Source organism: Panthera uncia, chromosome D4, assembly GCF_023721935.1.
Source record: "Panthera uncia isolate 11264 chromosome D4, Puncia_PCG_1.0, whole genome shotgun sequence".
Taxonomy (NCBI): Eukaryota; Metazoa; Chordata; class Mammalia; order Carnivora; family Felidae; genus Panthera; species Panthera uncia.
The window spans coordinates 76,016,643-76,039,552 of NC_064807.1; the positions used below are offsets into that span (position 1 = coordinate 76,016,643).

Below are 22,910 nucleotides of genomic sequence, written 5' to 3' on the forward strand. Positions count from 1 at the left end.
AAAGTTAGCAATAACCTACCTTGAGTATTGTAATCGAGGAAACAACTTCAAGGTTTCTGGATGAAGAGTTTCTAGGATCTAGGCAGATAAGGAACCATACAGCCAAGTGGTCAGGGATCAGGACAGGGTTTCAAGTCAAGGAGATAATCAAGCACTGGGTAGGGAAACCAGCTTAAAACTAGTCACTGAGTTTCCATTGCCTTTAGCAGGGGATCCGACATCCTTCACACAGCCTCTCGTGTGTTACGTGGGTTGGCATCATTTGGGGCCATTCTTCCAATTATTCTTGTCTCAGCAGATTGATGTCAATGTGTCATGTCCTTTCTTGCTTTCAGGCATTTATATGTAAATCTTCCTCATACCTGGGACACTTTTTCCTAGCCTCTCACGGTTTCTTTATATGGCTAATAACTCTTACGTGTTTTTCTTTTGGTTTTTGGTTATACCACATTAGTTAAATGTCATCTCCATACTCTAAGAGAATTCCACAGCACCCTGTACTTCTTCATCATAACAGTCTTCATATTTGGACATATTTGTTTCATTGCCTGTCTTCTCTTTGGAATAAGGGCTGGCAAACCTTTTCTGTAAAGAGCCAGATGTGCATATTACATAGGCTTTGCAGGCTATAAAGCCCCCATTGTTAGTATGCCATTCTACTATTATAGGGCAGGAGGGGCATTAACTATATGCAAATGAATGGGCATGTCTGTTTTCCAGTCAAACTTCATTTATAGAAACAGGTATTGGACTGGATTTGATCCATGGTCATGGTTTGCTAACACTTGCTCTGGGACATAAACTCCATAAGAGTCAGAAGAGTTTGTTCAAGTTGTTCTTCACTGGGTTTCAGTAAGCAGCACAGAAATGGCACAGAGTAACTGTACAAAATATTTATTGAATGGATCAAGAAATGTAGTCTTACAGATTGGGTCATTCTTGGATATATGGGGTGTCTGTGATGTAGAGAGCTCAACATTTGAATTCAGGACTTAGAATCACAACCTCACTGGACTGTGGAGCCAAGACTGTAGGATCACTTTTCAGACATGTTTGAAGTGTATCTAGGCCTCTAGGTGATGCCCATCAAAAGGTAAAGACATCTAGGGAAGGTCTAGTTGGAGGAGTCAATCACATTTAATTTGCATAACTTCTGTAAAAATTACCGCAAAGTTCGTGGCTTAAAACAACAAAAAAATGTATTATTTTTACAGTCATAGAGGTCAGAAGTCTGGCATGGGTCTCACTGGGATAAAAATCAAGGTGGAAATAAGACTGCATTCCTCCCTGGATGCTCTAGGGTAACATCTGTTTTGAGGTCAACTACAGTCCTTGGTTCCTGGCTCCCTTCTTCCGTCTTCAGAGTCAACAACATTGCATCTCTCTGACCATTTTTCCATAGACAGAGCTCTCTCATCCAACAGTGAGGAAATATTCTTTACTTTAAGAATGCAGTTAGTTAGATTGGACCCAGATTAGAATCTCATATTTAATCAAAGGGCATGATTTAAAAGTATCTATAAGTATATAATTATTAAAAATATCTTACTTTCCAAACAGGCAATTTTACAAAAATGGATGCAAGGAGCAAAAAGTATTAAATGTGAGCCATTATGTTCTTAATGCATTGTACATGGTACTGATTTTTTCCCAAGATTAACGAGCTATAATTGACATAGAACACTATCTAATTTTTTTTTCCACAAAGACAGAGCAAGACTCACTCTATGCATTTTGTTTTTCTTTTTTTTTTCCTTTTTAATTCATGGTTTATCTCTGAATTTAGGAATTGCTTTAAGATTTTGTTTTAGTTTCAATTTTTTATTTAAATTCCAGTTAGTTAACATATAGTGTAATATTAGTATCAGGAATACAGTTTAGTGATTCATCACTTACATATCACACCCAGTGCTTATCACAGCAAGTGCTCTCCTTATTCCCATCACCCATGTAACTCATGCCCCCACCAACTCCCCCCTCCCCAGCAACCCTCAGTCTGTTCTCTATAGTTAAGAGTCTGTTTTACGGTTTGTTTCTCTCTTTTTGTCCCCATTATGTTCATCTGGTTTGTTTCTTAAATTCCCCACATGAGTGAAATCATATGGCATTTGTCTTTCTTTGACTGACTTATTTTGCTTAGCATAGTACACTCTAGTTCCATCCACATCCTTGCAAATGGCAAGATTTCATTCTTTTTTACAGCTGGGTAATATTCCAACAACTTCTTTATTCATCAGTCAGTGGCATTTTGGATCTCTCCATAATTTGGCTATTGTTGATAATGCTCCCATAAGCATCAGGGTACATGTAGCCCTTCAAATCTGTAGTTTTGTATCCTTTGGGTGAACACCTACTAGTGCAATTGCTGGATGGTAGGGTAGTTCTGTTTTTAACTTTTTGAGGAGCCTCCATGCTATTCTCCAGAGTGGCTGCACCAGTTTGCATTCCCACCAGCAGGGCAAGAGATTTCCTCTGCCTCTGCCTCCTCACCAACATCTGTTTTTTCCTGTGTTGTTAATTTTAGCCATTCTGACAGGTGTGAGGTGGTACCTCATTATAGTTTTGATTTGTATTTCCCTGATGATGAGAAATGTTGAGTAGCTTTTCATGTTAACACTGTATAATTTGAAACTGTACAACCTGTAGATTTGATATACTTACATATGGCAAAATAATTGCCACTGTAGCCTTGAATAACACCTCTATCCTGTCACAAATTACCTTTTGTGTGTGTGTGTGTGTGTGTGGTGAGAACATTTAAGATCTATTGTCTTAGCAATGTTCAAGTATATAGTACTATACTATTAACTAATCACCATGCTGTACATTATATCCCCAGAACTTATACATCTTATAACTGGAAGTGTGTACCCTTTAACCAGCATTTTCCCATCTCCTCCATCCTCCAGCCTCTGGAACCAACATTTTGTTTCTATTTTTTTTTCTTTAAGATTCCATATATAAGTAATAGCATACTCCATTTGTCTTTTTCTGAGTGACTTATTTTCCTTAGCATAATGCCCTGAAGGACCATCCGTGTTGTCCCAAATGGTAAAATTTCCTTCCTTCTCATGGCTGAATAGTATTCCATTATATATGCTGCATCTTCTTTATCCATTCATTTGTTGATGAACACAGGTTGTTTTCATGTTTTCACAATTGTGAATAATGCTGCAATGAACATGGAAATGCATGTATCTTTTTGATATCTTGTTTTTATTTCCTCTGGATATATGCCAGAAGTGACATTGCTGTATCATATGGTAGTTGTAGTTAATTTTTTGAGGAACCACCATACTGTTTCCAATAGTGTCTGTATCAATTTACATTCCCACAAATAGTGCATGAGGGTTCTCTTTTCTTCACATCCTCACCTTTTATCTTTTTGATAATAGCCATTCTAATGGTGTGAGGTGATATTGTGATTTTGATTTGCATCTCCCTAATGATTAGTGATATAAAGCACTTTTTCTTGTACCTGTTGGCCATTGTACATCTTCTTTGGGAAAATGTCTATTTAGTTCCTGTGCTTATGTTTAAAATCAGATTTTTTTTGCTATTCAATTATATGATTTCTTTTTGTATTTTGCATATTAACCCTTTATCAAATATATGATTTTCAAATATTTTCTTCTATTTTGTCGGATGATATTTTTCATTCTGTTGACTGTCTCCTTTGTTGTGCAGAATCTTTTTTACATTTGCTGTAGTCTTTTGTTGCTTATGCTTTAATATAATATAGAAACACATGTTAAGAATAAGAGAGGAGAAAGACCATTTGGAATTTAAATTCTCAGAAAGTTAGAATATTTTTCAACCAAGAAAAACTGAATTCCAATCTCAAATTCTACCTTTACGATGGCTGAGGCTTTATTATCATTACTGACCTGTGTGGATCTCAGTTTTTTCAACTATAAAACGACACTAATATTTACCGCACAGTTTTGTTATAAAAATTAAATAAGGTCATATCAGCTAAGTATTTGGTATCAAGTACTTGTTCAATAAGTACTAGTTATTCCAATCACATACTATTGAAGGATACTGGGTACCCGGTTAGCAGAGGAGGCATCAAATTCAGATTTCTCAGGGGTAGCTTAAAGGTATTTGCATTACAAAAGTAAGCCACAGAAGGAAAATGCTGAGAATGTAGAGTAAGCACATTGATAAATAGTTCTAAGTAAAAGCAATTTCAGCCTGAGACCCTTAGGCTGTCTTCTTTCTCTTTGGGTGACTGTCAAACCCCAGAGATACGGCTTCTTATGGTAACCGATATAGAGACAAATTATGCTCCGGATAAGGTCGTGTTTTCCTTAACTACACTTGAAGTCCAGGTGTGTCAACTTACTGTCAGAATGAAGCACAAGAAATCTTGATAAATTTAAAGCAGAAGACAAATTAAGGTGTGAGAATGCGTGTGCATGTGTGCACAAATGCATGCGTATATGTATATTCGGAACAAGTAAAACTGATGTATTCCTGGAAGATAAATTCTGCCCTATCTTTCCATTCTAGTATTTATGAAGTCAACCAGGCACTTTTCCAATTCACTTCATTCTCCATTGCCCATTTATCCCATTTATTGAATCCTTGGGGGATCTCCAGAGAGCACCCACCAGTTGTGCTGATCATGCCTAGGGCTGCACAACTATCTATTAAGAACTTGATAGCATAAACTCCTTTCAGATCCATTATAAAGTAGTTCTTTCTTCCCAATGACTTCTGGTAGCAATTGGCTTGAAGAAACAGCTTTAGAAGAGGTATTAGCCAATTTGTGAGATTTAAATTTGAAACAATAAAGGAAATGAAAGAAAAAAAACAACAGAAACTATTCCTGAGATAAAATACTATGCTTTTAGTATACAGTCTAACAATTTATCAAATCAATTAACACATTTTTATTTGTAAAGTTCTTTGAATTTCTTCGTATTTCCCTCACATACATAAACCAAACTAAAGAGCACAACTTTAGGTAGAACTGATTTTATCATTCACATTTAATGAATAAAAAAAAAGTTATAACCACATCTATCTAAATATCCAGCAGGACTTTGTACTGAATTTCTGTATTTCTAAAGTTACCCACACTGTAGGTGACTTCCTTGCAACCAAGACAGGCTAATCATTGAATACAGGATACTTGGGGTCTAGTACTCATGAAAATGTCTTTTTTGAAGACAAAAGCAAAGGTATGAAGTCCAAAGAAAATTTGTACTCACAGTACCTCCTTGCTAGAGATATTAATTGTAAAGTTCACAAAGTTCAACCCCCACACATTAACACTGGTAGATATTAATTACCATGTTATGATTTTAATAAGACTGTTACTGGCAATGTTACTTTATGTTTTTGTAGTTTGGTGGAGTGTGTGTGTGTGTGTGTGTGTGTGTGTGTGTGTGTATGTGTCCAGAAATTAAAATTAGTGTGATAGTTAGGGGGATGGAGAACTTATTCAAATCCTTAGAAATGCACCTCTGGAAATATATTATGGGAGCTTTCTGTGACTATGGCATCATGGAGAAGCAAAGTGCTGTGGTCTCCATGGTGGGAGGCAGTGAATTGAAAGAGTGATTTAGGGCCTGTTAACATAAATGAAAGGAGACAAGCCTGACCTATGTGCAACAGCCTCTCCACAAAGTTTAGACACGGCAAAGATGTTTCTTTTCTCTCTGTCATTCTCTCTCTGCAGCCAGCAGATGAGTGTTTCATAGTGAAATAATTCAAAGTGAAAGAACCCATGGGTAATGCAGCAACAGTCATCGAACATTCCTTAAGCCATTTGATCTCACTGAAGCATCCACATGCCATATCTGCTTTTTTGCAGACAAATTCCATGCATTCAATTGGGTTTAAATCTTTCTTTCCATTCTGCCTCTCTCCTGTCCCTAGATACTGATAGGATTATCTAGCATTGGGCAAAACATGAGCATAAGTTTTAAAATGGGCCCTTTTATAGTCTTCGTCAATGTCTCAAGTCAGAACCTGATTAGTCCCCCACACTCAGAATCCCATACAGCTTTATTCATCAATGCCTAAGTAGTTGTATATAAAGTTAAAAATCTTGTAGTCATATACTTTCTCCACAAAAGTTTGTGTTTTAGAAAAAATACTATTGACATTTACTGAAACTTTAATATATATTTGTCCCCAAAATGGATGGTATAAGATGTCACAAATAGTACGTTCTCAACAAACATTTCACCATAAATAAAGTATTTGGATGTGTACTTTGACTAGGAAGTCTCACAAACTCAGAAACTAAGCTTGGAGTTAATTAATGGAGAAAATATAAAACATATAATAATCAGAAGAAACATTTAGCACAAATGATGGAAATCAAATATATCCGTTTGCATTACCTAAAACATTTCCAGGTTTGGAGAGGAAAAACAAAAACAAAAAAACAATGAATAAAATGGTCACACTCATTTAATGCTTTAAAATGATATATCCTCCGCTTTCACTCTCTCTATGCTTTCAGCTTTCTGTTATACATTCCAGACTGGCTCACATGTTTGTAGAAATCAAATTCTGTTTGGATTCTTGGACAAGCAATTAATGCTTTCCCATACCCGTAGAAAATCATATTCAGCACCACGGATAGAGCAAAATTGCTCCTTTCTGAACTACAGCTGTTTCCTGAATTTTTTCCCCCTGCTAAGACACCCAGACACACGTCTGTCTCTTAATTGCAAGAGGGGTTGTTACAAGACATCTTGAATTTTAACAACCTATTTTAAAATTAAAGAAATGGACTAAAAGCAGACCAGGGAAACCTTAAGTACTTTTGCAGGATGCAAAAATTGACATCCCAGAAAGTATGTAAAGAGCTTCAGAGACAACACTGATATTATACATTTGAACAAATGGGTGCATAGTTAAAAATTCTGATCTTCATAAAAAGGGAATATCTCTTAGGGCACCACTTTTTTGCCATACTATATGTTTATTATTGTTTATTTAATGTTTGGTAGGTCTTTACCTGTGCTTCTTTTAGTTATGATGTTAATTAATGACAGATTATTAGGAATATATTATCAATTGAGACAGCAGTTCATTTTATTAAAATAAAAAATACTGTAAATCAAAACTAATATTTGTGTTAGTTTAATGATTTCCTTCAGATAATTTTGTGCTTTTTATGAAGTCTAATGTTGTGATTTTATAAAGAATTCTAATAGTGAAAAGAAAAAAAATAGAAAGTTTGGTTGACTCATATGTGCAAGATATAGTACTATGTGCTTTACTTGGTTTATCTCATTACGTTTTCATTTAATCATCAAACTTTGTGGGGAAATACATATTTTTCTCTAAGTTATAGATATGAGAACTGAGACTTCAATGGCTTACATAATTTGTCCAAAATCAAACAGTTGTTACCTGTGTATATGTTTTTGTGTATTTTAACAGACACTTTTGTCATGTTTACTATTGGCCAAGGATTTTTTTAAACAATTTATAAGAATTATTATTCAAAACAAGGAATTATTTTGAAAGTATTGCTATTATACCCATTTTATAGATGTGGAAATGGAAGTATCCTAAAATTGAAAATACACATTTACCTAAAATCCCACATTCACAAAGGGATGAAATCAAGATTGGAACCCCAAGAGTCTAACTTCAAAGTCCACACCTGTAACCAACATCCTAAGCCGTTGGAAAGGTTACTCTAAAGTCTTAAAAATTATGTACTTTTTAGCTATTTACTGCTTACATTCATCATGTGTATCCCTTTTAATGCAAGGAACTTTGAACCATCACTTCATCATTATGTATAAACAATTTTTTGTCACATCAATGCCTCATTTTTCTTTAAGATTTGGGAAGCTACTTCATTGCTTCCAAAAGCACTTGGAATCTTAGTTCAGTTGTCCAGAAATCTAAAGGACAATCAATGCAGTTTTGTTCTTATCGTGTGCATCCTTGTCCACCATCAAATTTCAAGCCCTCTGACCTGCTCTTGCCCCCCCCCACACAAACGCACATACAATTACATATGTTATCATGCACTTTTGTTTATAATAATCTATTCTTCCTCTTTCTGAAATTTCTTTTGGCTCTTCTGTGCCAGTTATAACCTCAACTCCCTTATAAGTGCCCCCCTTTATATCAGAAACCTTCTTGCAGAATGTTCCCTCACCTTCCTTTGTTTCTGAAACCAACTCTCCCCTGACAACACTTCTTCTCTGAAGCCTGTTTATTATTTCTCACCTTATAGTCTCTGAGGTGATGTCACCATTCTCTAGCTTGTCTTTGCTTCTATTACAAATCTTTCTTATGTTCTCTTATAAAAAGCTCTTCTTTGAGTCTCACAATCTCCAACTGTGCATTTTATTGATTTATGGACCCCTTTTAGTATCTAATACAAGTAATTGACCCTTTCCTTCCAAAAATGCACAAATGTTTTTAAAACAATATTTGAGTTCCTAGTTATAAATATATAAGTCTCACAGTATCTGCCAGAATCCCTGGATTTTAATCTCTCTTTACTACTCATTAATGTCATATATTGAACACTATTTCATTGCACACACCATTTAGGACTTGGATTCTTGTCTTCTGCTGAACTCCACCTCTCACCTTTAGTCTGAGTTAGATCACCACTACAACCATACTACACTCAACATTTCTCAACCTCCTTGAATCAACAGCCTTCAAAGTCACTTCCTTAAGTAACCCACCTTAGAACACACTATTATGCAACAATATCAACATCAAATATTTATTGATGTACAATTCTATATGGGACATGTAATAATAGCATTTAGTAATATAATATGATAGACATTGTATTTAAACAGCTTATATGTATTAACTTTTAATTCTTACCATGATATTTATTAACATTTCTGATTTTAATAAAGAAAGTAAGCCAAGATTGGTTAAATTGCCTATCCTGTTTTATAGACCTATACAAATGTTCTAGAAGCTAGGACTTTAATCAAGAAAAATGTGGCCGTGAGGCCCAGTCTCAACTATATCACTATAATGCAAGCTTTGTGGTCTATGAGAAATTGACATAAGTAAAGAACTTAATTGTGCTAGGTAAATAAACAGTCAGATTGCTTTTTGATGTAGTTGTGTAGTGGTATGCCTAACACAGAGCCTAAAATGTAGAAGGCAGTCATAAATATTAGTTATGTTTCTTTCCATATTCTTCAGGGTGCCTTCATATAAGGATTATTCAAAAAGAAAAAAAGAAGCTAGCAGCAACTATTTAGACACTGAAGAATAGATTTTAAGTGTCTAAAGATTTTAGATGTGCATATTTTAGATCTTCAGCTGCATGCGCAGAGATTTATACGCACTGTATCATATCTACGCAAGATTGAAATTTCTCATCCAAGCTCCATTTGTTGAGAACCTGAAGCCCTGAGAATGTTTCCTTTGACAAAATCCCAACGGCTCTTAAATCATCTATCTCCAAGGAAAGTGAAAGAGAAGGGATGCATGGGAGACATGAAGGAGAAATATCATTTTGAGAAACAGAATCCCCAGGGAAATGGGGCCGTTCTGCTAAAATGAATTTATCAGCCCCTTGTGATGCCCCTTGCTAACACTATGTATTGTTTACTCTGTTCTTTTATTCCTTGTCCCTGGGAGGAAATCTGGTATTGTGCTTGCCTTTTAAACAATTTTGAAACTTTTATTCACTACCCACTCTTAACTGTTGCACCTTACTACTGCCTGATCTGCCATCTCTAAGTGCTACCTTATGCTGGCACTTTTTTTTTTTTTTTTCACAAAGACTCTCAAATATTCCAGAATATTTGCAGAAAACAACATTACTTAGCTTGGCATTCAAAGGTGCCAGAATATTCTCTGTATTTTCCAGTTGTTCCGATATTACATAGATATCTTTCCAATATTACATTTGCCATAGGGAAAAAAAAAAGATTTTCTTATTCATTTATTTCCATCGTTTTTACATTGTTTCATCAAGTTACCAGGCTTTTCCCCCCTCCTGCTTACATTCTCTTTCTACACAATCTTAAAATCTGACCATCTCAACTCTGATGACTTAGAAATTGACATCCCCACCTTAGATGTATACTCTGAATTACAGATACATCGACATAACTGCCTTATTCACATATCCATTCATGAGACGTGCTGTTTGACCTAAGATAGGTTACTTCAGTTCTTTTTGGTGTCCTTATTTGTCAAGTGGGGAGATGGGTCATGTCTCACACACAGGATTCTTCTGAAAATTAAAGCAGCCAAGATCTGTAAAATGCGTAGAAGACTGCTGAGACACAATGACTGTTATGTAAGTGTTACTACTTTAGCTATTTTCATGTTTAACCTTGCAATCATACTATATACAACCCATAGTACTTGGCCATCCCCCAAAACATGCACAAGCATCTTTTCCCCCAGTCTTTTTTATGTAAACAATACTCCCTACACTCAATTTCTTTGGCCAAAACAGACATTACCTTAAGTTTTCACTTTCCCTCCCGTCTGATATCTAATTTGTCACAAATTCTGGTCTATTACGACTCAGAAAAATATCTCAAGTTCATTTACTTTTGTTTTCCACCTCTACCACTATATAAAAGCCATCATCACCTCTCACCTGGACCATTGCATGCACTTACTAACATTTCTGTGCTTCCACTCTTCGCACTTACTTCTTCTGTTCATGAAATAGCCAGAGCGATCACTTAAAATATAAATTTAAATTTGGAAAATTCACCCATGGTTTCTCATTGTTTCTAGAATAAAAACCCATACATTTTACCATGGCCTAGAGAATATTCATAGTCTGCTTCTATGTTACCTACAAGTTCATTTAATACCATTTTCCCTGAATCTCGTTGGATCCTAGACCTATTAAATGTCCTTTTCCCTCTATCCAACATGCAAAGGTCTCTCCTACATCTGAGACATTGCATGTGATGTTTCATTTGTTTGGAAAATTATTTTATACACTTTTTTTGGTCCATCTGCCCAGTTTTCATTATGGCTCAAAATTATATGAGCTCACAAGCATACTCAAACCTCATATGAAATGCCATGTCAGACAGGATTTAGCTGATCATTCTATTTAAAGCAGGCTCTCCCTGTTATGCTTTATCTCATCTTACTTATTGTTTTCATAGAACATAGCTCAATTGTAATGATCTTATTGATTTATAACATAGCTTTTAATGTATGTCTTCCCCTTAATTTTTTAATTTTTTAAATTTTCTGACTTCCCTTTTAGAAGGTAAGTTCCATTAGGGCAAGAGTCTTGTCTGTCTTATTCACTGCTGCATCCCCATCATCTTGTTCTCAACAAATATTTATTGACTGAGTGAAAGACCCACGTTACTTTTCTTCCTGAACATCTATGCCATTCAACTGGTGAAATAATTTCTTATAATGTGTTATGCATTGAAATTTCCCTCAAGTTTAACTTATTGCTTACATTCTTATTCCTCTTCTAAATTCTAAGGCTCCTGATAGCATGGGCTTTTGATATTTATCACTGTATTACCAATGACAAACACATGACCACTTGTATCATGATGCTCATTAAGTGATTAATCAGTGGGTGAATGGCCCATGTTTGGAATACAGTGTGATTAAACCAAGCATTAACTTAATAAACATCTATTAAACACAGTATATGTTAAGCAAACCTTAAGTCCTAGAGAAATATAAATGTTTAAGACAGGCATGGTTTCTGTCTATATCACGGACCTTATAGCTTCTGCTGGGTTTTCTCAACTACTTACACTGTTGCCTTTTGGAGCTGAAAATTCTTTGTTGTGGGGGGCTATCTGATGCATTATAGGGTGTTTGACAGCATCCTTGGCTCCTACGCACTAGATGTGGGTGATATGCCTTCCTCTTCTCATTTATTACAACCAAAAGTATCTTCTGACTTTGCCAAATGTCCACTGGAGGGCAAAATCACCTCTGGTTGATAACCACTGTGCTAATGAAAGAAACAGATATTGCTATGTATGCAGATATGCGCAATGGAAAAAAGGTAAAAGCTGAAATGTTAGAAGATAGATAAGAAGACTGGTTTAAATTAGTGGGTACAGGTTGTCAATGGATTAGATGTTACTGATGATTAATTGATACGCTTTGTCCTACAGGATGAGTAGGAGGCCAGGTAAAGGACTGGAGAAAGAAGGTTTCAAGCAGAAGGAATAACATGTAAACCCTGAAGCATGAGAAAATGTGGTTTATGCAGAGAACTGGTACCCAGCAACTGAGGTCCAAAGTAGCTTGGAAGGGAGCTGGAAGTTAGGTAGAGACAAGGCCACAGAGGGTACTGTGAGCCATTATTAACTTAGGATTTGATCCTTGGATTAATGGGAAGAAGGTAGAGTTTTAAGCAGCAGGGGTGAAACGAGAGAATCCAAAACAAGATTGGATTTCTATAAATCATACTTTGTGGCTGCATGATGGCAAGGAGGCTATTACAGGAATTAGGGTGGAAGACAATGGTGATTTAATCTGGAGGGTTGGTGTTGGATGTAGAGAAAAAGTGGATGTCTGATAAAATTGCCTTGCTTGTATGGATGAAGAATTGCACAGATCTGTAAAATTCTCAAGGGAAAATATCACCTAATGTGAAGATACTCGGTGCTGGCAAATCCAAGGGGGTATTTTCTTGAGGAAGCGTTGGAGCTTATTTATCAACTTTCCTGCTTTGTCTCTTTCACACTCAGCCCAGCCCCTGAATCAGCCCAAAGGTTTTTCTCTTGCAAACCTCACAGATGGTTCCCTCTCTTTCTCCCCTCTGGAGAAGCCACTTCTCCTTTTCCCCCCAGGTGTGAGCATGTGTGTGTGCTCAGTGTGGAGAGTGGGGAGCAAGTCAAGCAGAACGGGTCCCAGAGTCCAGGGACCTGAAGCACAAATGATTACAGGGAAAATTGTGGGTTGTTTCCTTTGGCCATCCACCTGCTTTGAGTGGTGCAGTTAATTAGCAATGCGAGTGCAAGCTGACAGCTTTGGCAGGGAGCAATAATGCAGTGGGAGGTGAGGGAAGGCAGTCTTGCTGGGACGTTGTTCCTGATTTATAAATACACCTGATTATTATGGTGGTGCCCATTTGTGATTTCATAGTTAAGGGTCAGTCACTTGTCCTCATCGAAACCCCTTGTTTTCACAGATTTCTAACACAAATGAAAGAAATTCATTCCAGCTCCAGACTCAGCCTACAAATCAAGTTTTGTTTTCAAACATCAGAAAAAAAAATCTATTAGATTCACATCCACAAGGAAATAAGGACGGGTTATGAATTAGCTCAATTTAAGACTAGTTTTAATGTTTTTTGTCTGTTTTTGTTTAGTTTTGATTTTGTTGTTGTTTTAATCATAGACCACAGAGTGTCTTCACCAGAATAGATGATAGCAGTCAATTGCTTCAGCTCTCTTGTTAAAAAAAAATGGGTACAGTGAGGCACACTCTGAAATTTTAGAAAATGCTTTTACTCATTTGTATATTCACCCACTGGTCATTTACTGAAGAGTTATTTAGCTCTGGGCACTGGGCCAGGAAAGGGGCAGACAGAATACAGAGTAAGGCCAAGTTGTTGTCTTGGAGTAGCTTAAAATTTGGAAGGACACAAATGTAATCACTGCATCTATGGAAAAAACAAAAACAAAGAAAAACAAACACAACCCAGGCATGGAATGTGTATAGAATATTGTGAGCATTTTAGAGAAGAGAGTGAGTGACTGGACTAATAGGCATCCAAAAAGAGGAAAAACTAAAAACTAATAGTAGTAGTAGTAGGAGTAAGGAAGGATTTAAATCTTCATTCAGTCTGTTTTGATAAAGAATTTTAACTATCCCTTTACTGCTGTGAAATAGAAGTCATGGTGAAGTGGAAATGGGCAGGGAATTTACCCAGAATAGAATTCAGATCTCCCCCGTCACTGTCCCCAAGAAACAGAGATCTGTTTCTGGTTCCCACTCTTCCCCCTCCCCCTTAAGTGTAACTCTGACAAACTCTGGAAGAAGGGAGAAATTACTTTAGCAGTTACTAATTATTTGAACTTGATTTATATCCAGGAAATTTCTGTGATGTCACCAAGGGCAGTTTTGAGAAACATTTTAAAGAGTAAGGTTTTTTTAATAAAGAAAAGTGCTATATTCATGAAAATTTGTGAGGCTAGGGAGGGACATGTAAAAAGTCTAAATATCAGGCAAGTGTTCAGAATGGAGAAAATAGACCCTAGCTGTCTAATTTCCCAACTATTTCCCAGCTTCAAGGATGGCTGCCCATGAAGAAATGAGCACAGAGGCGGGGACTAAAATCTCTGAAAGGTCTACCTATGATTTGAGCTTAGCCTCTCTATTGGCTCAATGCCCTCGTCAGCTGGTGGTTCCTTTCTCATGAGACTAGAATGTTTGCCACTCAAAAACCTACTTCTTTTTTAGTTAGATATCTAGTCTTCCCATATGAATACCTCATTCAATTAACATTAGTCATCCTTCTATCCAACAGCCAAGAAGGAAAGTGATACCAGTCCATGACCTTTATTCTTCTACCCTTAGTCTTATTTTGTAAAGATGTTTCCTTATAATGCCCCCAAAGATGACATGATGTGGGGGAGGGCTCCCACACTTGAACTCAGGGACCAGAAGGTTGAACTGAACATGGTGGAGTACCTCAGACAGTCGGGAAGTTTAGAATTATTGCAACTATTAACATCAGTCACCCTCTTATGTGTGAGGTACAGTGCTCATCATTACATGCATTACCTTATTTAATAGTCTTAAGCTTCTTTTTTGTCCTAATTGTATACTTAAGGAAACTGAGACCCACAGAGAAGAAATTCTCTCAAGGTCATATAACTTCTTAGTAGTAGATAATTCAAATTGTTCAGATACAACGTCAATATTTTTTTTCCATTTTCTTTGCTGTATCTTAGCCTTCTAGCATCGTTATATCTCTTTTGTAAAATGAGAAAACTGAGTATCCTTGTCTCTTGTTTCTTAGTCTTTATTATAAGGGCTTCTCTTTGTCTAGAGCAATAGTGTGTTCCTTAAAGCATTTACTCAAATGGGTATTAATAACACTTCTTCTTGTGGTTGGAGTGGGCAAAAATGTGTCTGGGATCAAAAAAGCTTAAAATATGGTGGAGTAAAGTATGGATTCACATCTTGGTAGCTGCAAGTTTCCTTAGAACATCTAATATTCTAAAGAGAATTGAATGTCTATAGAAGAGGCAGAGGCTGAGAATTTAAAATGTAGCATTAGCAAACATATTTGAGTCCACAGAATCCTTTTTTTAAAAATCATTTTGTGCACTTATGACATTTATTTGCTCTGGAATACATTTGGGGACAGACTGGGAGAAAATATTAAGTCCACATTTATGTGCACACTTATGTTCGCCAACTCCTTCCTTAAATTCCAACCTCAGCCAACTTCTCTTGTCTAATCCTTCCCTGCACACACAAATACAACATGTCTACACAGCCCTCCTTCTCTTACTCCCAGACCTTCCCACCACGGACACACATAGGACCTCTGAGTTCCTTGAAGACACTGGTGTGTTAAACATGCCCAAATGTTTTCACAGAAATGCAACCTCCTCCTAGATGGTCCTTCCGTCTGCAATCACCACCTTAGTAACAAGTGTATATTCAACTTTCTATGACTCTGCTACATGTCACTTTCTCTTGAACCCACTCCTAAGAAAATTTCATAACATTACCTTGGCCTGTCCCTTTCCCCAGTGTGATTTTTTTAAATCTTGGTAACACACCAATGAAGACTTTAACTCTGCTGGGAATTAAGGGTTTTGACTGATATCTGAGCTCTTTGGGGGTCTTGGTCCAGAGCCCACATAAATTCCAGAAAGCAGTTTCTACATATAAAGACATTAGAATATTAGAAGTGCTAAGGATGCAAGTGAAGTCTAACTACAATCTCATTTTCTCATTTCCATCAAACACAGGACACTTTTTACAACTCTATAACTCACCTAATATGATCATAGCTGACCTATTCCCCAAATTTAATCCTATACACATAACCTTGTCCCCAGCTTAGTGCTATTCGAGACATTATATCACCAAACCAATCCCAGCCTTATAACCCATTGGCCCATTAATATACTCTAATCATTCATTTATAAAACATAACCCACCCAAACAACCCTATAACCTTTTTAATGGATTCAGAACCAGCCAATTACCAAACTTGATCTCATCTGCATAGTTCCCATCACCTCTTAATGAGCTCTAACTGGCCCTGCAAGTTTCAGCATTAACAAAAGCTATTCCATTCAATTTGTGGCCTTTTATTTGATTTTTTAAACATCAAATACTGCACCATTTTTTTAAAGTCCATTTTTTCCAACTCATCTAATTCTCTTTTTTCTTGCTTGAGAAAATTGGAATAATCCCTAATATTGTAGTTCATTATCTTTCCAAAAAGGATGTGAGAAGAGTTGTATAAAATACATATATTTTCAGGTTCCGCCACTAGCATTTGAACTCTCCATTGGACTTAATGGAGGCTTTCTCATATGTGACTGAGGACAGGCCTTGAATTATTTATTTCAGTGGATTCTTATAAAAACCTACTTTAGGGTTACATGTAGACCTGTGGGCCTTTCCATGTGGGTTAGATAGAACTGAGCTCAGAGTATTCCATGAGAAATGTTCCTTCCCCTGAGTTACCGTAACAAACTTGATAGAATTAAGAAAAAAGAAGGACAAAGCAGGGTATATATGAAGCAGACGGCAAGTTAGAATCTTTGTTCAAAATTCTATTTCTCGACAATTTGCATTAAAACTATGGATTTGCACTTTTGAGGATGGGGGTTGCCACGTGCTTTTTTTGTTTACTTATTCATGTGACAAACATTTACTGAGTCCCTACTTGTGTCAATGGGGCTTTGTAGGCTTGGGGCAGAGAATTCACACTAACCTAAATCTGTGGCAGATCTTTATCACTTAACTATGTTTTGTATCTTCTCTGGGGTTTGTGGGTATATGTGCATATATGTCAATATCTGATTATTTGATTAGATACATATTGGTGTATAGTAAATTAACATATAGTTAATGTAGCAAATATTTGCTACATGTAACCATGTAGTAAATATTTATCAAGGGCTGTTTGCCAACTAGCATTCTTGATAGCCTGAAAATAAAGTATTATTTTTCTCACTTATTTCCATTTGGGGGGAGTGATGCTCAGAGAGCTCAGTAAACTTGCTCAGGATTTTACAAAGTAGCTGAGGTAGGATTTGAATCCAGGTCTCTCTGATGTAAAAGCCCAAGTTCATTCTCTCCTATCACACTACCTGCCAAGCAGAGTCATTTCAGAGAGGGTAGCTTGTCTATTCCAAATTCTTTATATTCTCAGTGAGGAGATTAAGGCCAGAGGAGAGAGGTGATTTGCCCCAGGCTTCATCTATAAAACTACACAACCCAGAGCAAGATGGCTTCTCTAGGAAAGAAGATGGTTGTCTCTAAAAACACAGCATCCTGGCAATTCAGATCAATTGTGTCCACAAGTACAACAAGAAGAGAGAACGTATGCCCTGTCATCCAACACCAGCAAATGGCCCTTCTGGCATTGATTCACTGAGGCATAGGCCTCCCGGGGGAAGAATGCATTGTTCATCCTGCCGGCCCAGCCACATTATGCTTACGGAGATGAAGAACCACATATCAAAATTAGCATTTGTGCAAATGATCACACAATTCCTTCAGGCCTGCTGTGTCCCCTTAATAGGCCCATCTTTCAATTATGAAGTGCGGATCAGTCAGTGTTCTTCTATAATCTCATTATTTTTGTTATGTTGACATTATACAAGGACTTTTTTTTCCTTCGCACTTGAAGCCAGGCCTATCAACATGAAATGGTTATTGAATCTATAGAGGGAAAAAAATGGACATATTAATTCTTACATCTTTGAATCAGAACATCTTTGATATGGTCCGGATTAAGAGTAAAAGCATCCATATTTAAAACTCTACCCCCTTGGGCACATCTGTTTGAGAAATCAGGTAGCTTACCTTTCTCCATCTGTCATGTACCTATCCTTCCACTTCCTGATCAGATCATCACACAGACTTGGCTTGGTCAGATCTCAATATGAATTTCTCACAAGGCATTACCTTTCTTCAGCAGCATTTACTGTCATCTCTTCTGAAATCAAAATTGGAAACCTCAGTCTTCCATCAGTTGTTTTTCTTCTGGTCCTAAAGAAAGACAAAAACTCTTACATCAAAAAGTACTTAGGGGCACCTGGGTGGTTCAGTGAGTTGGGCATCCAACTCTTGACTTCAGCTTAGGTCATGATCTCACGGTTTAGGAATTCAAGCCCTGCCTCCAGCTCCCTGCTCACAGTGAGGAGCCTAGTTGAGATTTTGTCCCTCTCCCTCTGTTCCTTCCCTGTTTGTGCTCTCTGTTTCTCTCAAAATAAACAAACAAACTTTAAAAAAAGTACCTAAAGTATTTGAAATTGTAATCATAACCTCATTTCCAACACACACAAGGCAAGCTTAATAACAGTTTTTTACTGTGCCCTCAGTACCCTTATGGTATGGCTAACTGATATTTATTCATGTAAACTCAAACAGATGATCAAAGTGTCTTGTGCATGTGAATCAGTGTATGCATGTGGGTGGTTTAGGAAACCTAACCAGTTGCCTGCTGCCACCATTCTATAACCGGATGCCATCAGGTACTGCTCTAGTTAACTTGGAACGATGCATAATTGATATTACTAGAGATAGTATCTGCGTAAATTTTCCTCTATTTTTTGTTCAATTTTGAAGTCATTTCAAACTTATAGCAATCTGCAACCATCATACAAAGACTGTTTTTTTTGTTTGTTTGTTTTGGTTTGGTTTGGTTTGGTTTTTTTACCTCCCGAAAGCACTGGAGAGTGAGTTGTGGACATGATGTCCTGTCACCCTAAACACTAGTGGATAAGTCCTATGAACATGGACGTTCTCTAACATAACTTCAAAAAAGCTGCCAGAATTAAAAAAAAAATTAACATATATTACTAATTTCACACACCCCTTTCAAGGATCTTTAATTTCCATAAATGCCCATTAGAGCAAAAATGGCTAATCTAGAATCATGTGTCACATTTAATTGTCATAAATTTTAGTAGCCTTCAATTGACATTAGTTCCTCAGTCTTTCCTTGCCTTTAATGACCCTAATGCTTTTGAATATCACAGACTGATAATTTTACATTTTATAGAATGTCATTCAATTTGGATTTGTTCAATGTTTCCTTATCAGATTTAGATTATAGATTTTTGACAACAAGATAAAAATTGTGATTCTGTGTTCTTCTCCTAAAATCCTATCAAGTGATACACAGTTTCAATTTGTCCCACTACTGGTGATGTTAACTTTGATCACCTGGTTTTGGTTGTATCTATAAGATTTTTCCACTGTAAAATTACTTCTATAATAAGTATGATATGGGAGTTATTTTGAGACTAAGCAAATATTCTATTCCTTATCATACTTTTACCCACTGGCTTTAGCATTTACTACTGTTAGTTGGAGAAAATAATTATTCCTCCAGCTGCCAAATGGTGATTTTTCTATCACTATTATTCCTTCTCCATTTATTAGGTGGCATTCTAGTGGAAGGAAAAGTGTTTTCTTCTTCCCATTTGTTTACTTGTGTTAGAATGGACTCATGGATGCCTATTTTATTCAGTGGGTTATAATCCAGTAGCATCTCTGTTTAATTTGATGCCTAGCTTTATTCCAGTGGGAGGTCCTTCTGGCTGCTTATGTGTCCTTTTTACATGTCCACAATATTCTTTGTACTTATATTATTTCTGGCACACCAAGCTGCATAAGGCTCATCCTGAATTTTTGGTTTCACAACCCTGAAATCAGCCATTTCTCTAAGGATCTCAAGTTCCTTTTAGCGGAGAATGTTTTTAGAGACAATGATCTGTGTTGGTTGTGTTCATTTATCTGGGATGTCACTATCCCTGGGCCCTCTTGGTAGACCACTGAGATAAAATGTGTGTGTGTTTGTGTGTGTGTGTGTGTGTGTGAGTGTTTTATATATAGGTGTGTGTGTATATGTGTATGTGTGTATATATATATATATACACACATACACATATACACACACACCTATATATATATATATATATAGGTGTGTATATATATACACACACTCTGCACACCTACATATTACCACCAGACACCCTCTTTACCGATTCAGGCTCCAGTATATCTATTAGACATTGACCTCCTTACCTACAGATGCAAACCTTGATCCATCTCACCTAATGACTTTTGTACTAAATGATTTAGGAGAGAATGGATGACAGAAAATAGAAAGAAGGAAGGAAAGAAAGAAAGAAGGAAGGGGAAGAGGGAAGGATGGAAGGAAGGAACACAGGCAGGCAAGCTCTCATATTCAAGTTTAGTTTTACTAAAATGTCTTGAAGAGACACATGAAGAGTTTCTGAAAAAATAGAGCCAAATCACTCAATATTTACATGCTGAACATGAGAACTTTAGGTATAATCATAGTTTATATCAAACTTTTAACTGCCATCATGTTTATTTCATATCATATGACTTAATACTAAAATCATTAATTTGATATCCCTGTGAACTTTGGTCTTGCTAAACTTCCTTTTGGAAACACTTGTATTTGTCAACACTACTCTTAAAGCATGGCACCACAAACTGTACATATGTATGTGTGTCTCTCTAGGAAGCAAGTAATACGTTGCAATTACAATTCCAACTTTACATTGAGCACTCACCTTTCTAACAACATGACCAAGTACTGTATTGGCAGCTTTATATATACAACAGAATTTTAGAATGTAAACTTTGACTAAGGCCTATACTGAAAGGATATTCTAGACTAAGAAGTCAACATTTCAAAATAGTGAATGATAACCTGACACCTTTTCAACCTTTATCTCTTATTATGGGTATAACACCATCATCAAATGGAGAGTGAAGGAAGAATTTTGGAAATAGTTCTGTGTATGCTTTAAGTCTTATATTTTTCCCAGGGCACCATTGGAAAGGGCTTCCCTGTGCACTTCACAAGAGTACATGGGCCTTTAAGGAAACCATTTGAAGGCTTGTTGAATCTCCATCTTGTTACTTACGCCTGAGTTGCACCTGAGAAATGTAAACATCAAAAGCCTGGATAAAGTGACCTATGTCCTTAAAGTTGACAATTGTAGTTTGAGAAAAACCACCCTCCCCATCAAAGGATTATGGCTTTTACCCTAAATCAGATCTGGGCCATGCCGTAAAGAGTACTGGTTTGGAGTTGTCTAGAATTGTCCAAGAGGTTTGCCTGGAAGGAGGGGCATGAGGACCAGAGCAGACCTGAAGACAATGGGCTGAGCAGCAGAAGGTAAGTTGGCAGAGATGAGTCGTGAATATTGACGTGATGGATACTCTGAATCAGGGGAAGTGGTGCAGGAGGAACTCAGGATGGACACAGATAGCATTAACCATCCGTCATGTGCACACAGCGCTGATGCTAGGTCTTCAGCCAATGCCAGTCATGGAGGAATGTCCCTCCTTTCTCCTTTCCTGTCCTCCACCCCCACTCTGATTAAGAGTGTTTAGAAGCCAGAATAAAGGGAGAGGAGCAGATGCCTGTCCATGTACATCTTTGCCTCCAGGGTGTGAGACTAAAGCAAGCTTGGAAGAAGGAAAGGGAGAAGCTTTAAATTTATATCAAGTTCTAGTTCATGAGGATTGTACGGGACAGGGCACATGAAATGAGGCAGAGGTTTATAACTGTGTTACCTTAGAACTTTTTCTATCATGACCAGAGTAGATAAGGTGCCTGAGGGCAGAGAAAACAATTGATGTGCTAGAATGGATTGTAGGTTACTTTATAATTACACCTTCTATGACATACTTGATCAATGAAAGATTATACATGCATTGTATCATTGAAAACAACCCAATTTTATAAATGATGCAAATGGCTCAGATATTTGCTATGATTCAGAGTCACACAGCTCTTTAGACGGAATAGGGATTTGAATTTATGTTTAACTCGTACTTAAGCCCAAGCGCATAACTACTGGGAGCCCTGTGAATTTGTGTCATCCACACACTGATAAAAATGATTTGATCACTTTATCGAGTGTTTGGAAACTTGAGACAGAAATTCACGAGGCCCAAGTCCTGAGGGGTTGGGAAAGTCCCTTCTTCCTATGGACAGAAAACAAACAACAAAAACAAATGAAAAGCATTTATAAAACGTAGTAAGGAAATGTACAACTGCTTAGGAAATTTAAAGCTACTGTATGAATATATATTCCAATGTTTAAATTCAGCGGTCTTGTGCTCGCTTTGGCAGCACATATACTAAATTTGGAAAGATACAGAGAAGATTAGCATGGGCCCTACGCAACAATGATATGCAAACTCATGAACTGTTGCATATGTTCATTCATTCATTCATTCAGCGGTCTTTATAAAGGAAAAAAGCATCATTGAAATCTATAAGCACCACTTCCTTATTACTCCCCAATTATATTAACAAACAACAACCATGAAAAACAACTGAGTGTTTATCCTCTACTCAAACTAAACTCATGTTTTCAGTAGCCTGTACTCTTCATTTAATTTTTTAATTTTTACTTCCACAAACCTCTTTTCTTCTTTCCTTGCTCCCTCCCTGCCTTTCTTCCTTCCTTCCTTCCTTCCTTCCTTCCTTCCTTCCTTTCTTCCTTCCTTCCTTCCTTCCTTCCTTCCTTCTGTCTTCCTCCTTCCCTCTCTTCCTTCTTCTCTCTCTGTGTCCTCAAATATATCCCCATGCCATACAAACATAAGAATTTTGGGGGTAAAAACAGAAAACTAGCACTTCACTTGGAAAATGATGTAATAGTGATTAAACAAGTAATATGTATATAGTACCTAACTAAGTGACTAGTAAATGGTAAAATCCTCTAAAA

At 36.8% G+C, this 22,910-nt stretch overlaps 1 non-coding gene across 1 annotated transcript; it reads left to right on the plus strand.

Annotated features, from left to right (window-relative positions):
* Positions 1 to 22,296: 22,296 nt before the first annotated feature.
* LOC125928379 (U6 spliceosomal RNA) lies at positions 22,297 to 22,403 on the plus strand. Its single transcript, XR_007459652.1, has one exon. It is a non-coding gene; the product is annotated as a U6 spliceosomal RNA (small nuclear RNA).
* Positions 22,404 to 22,910: the final 507 nt, after the last annotated feature.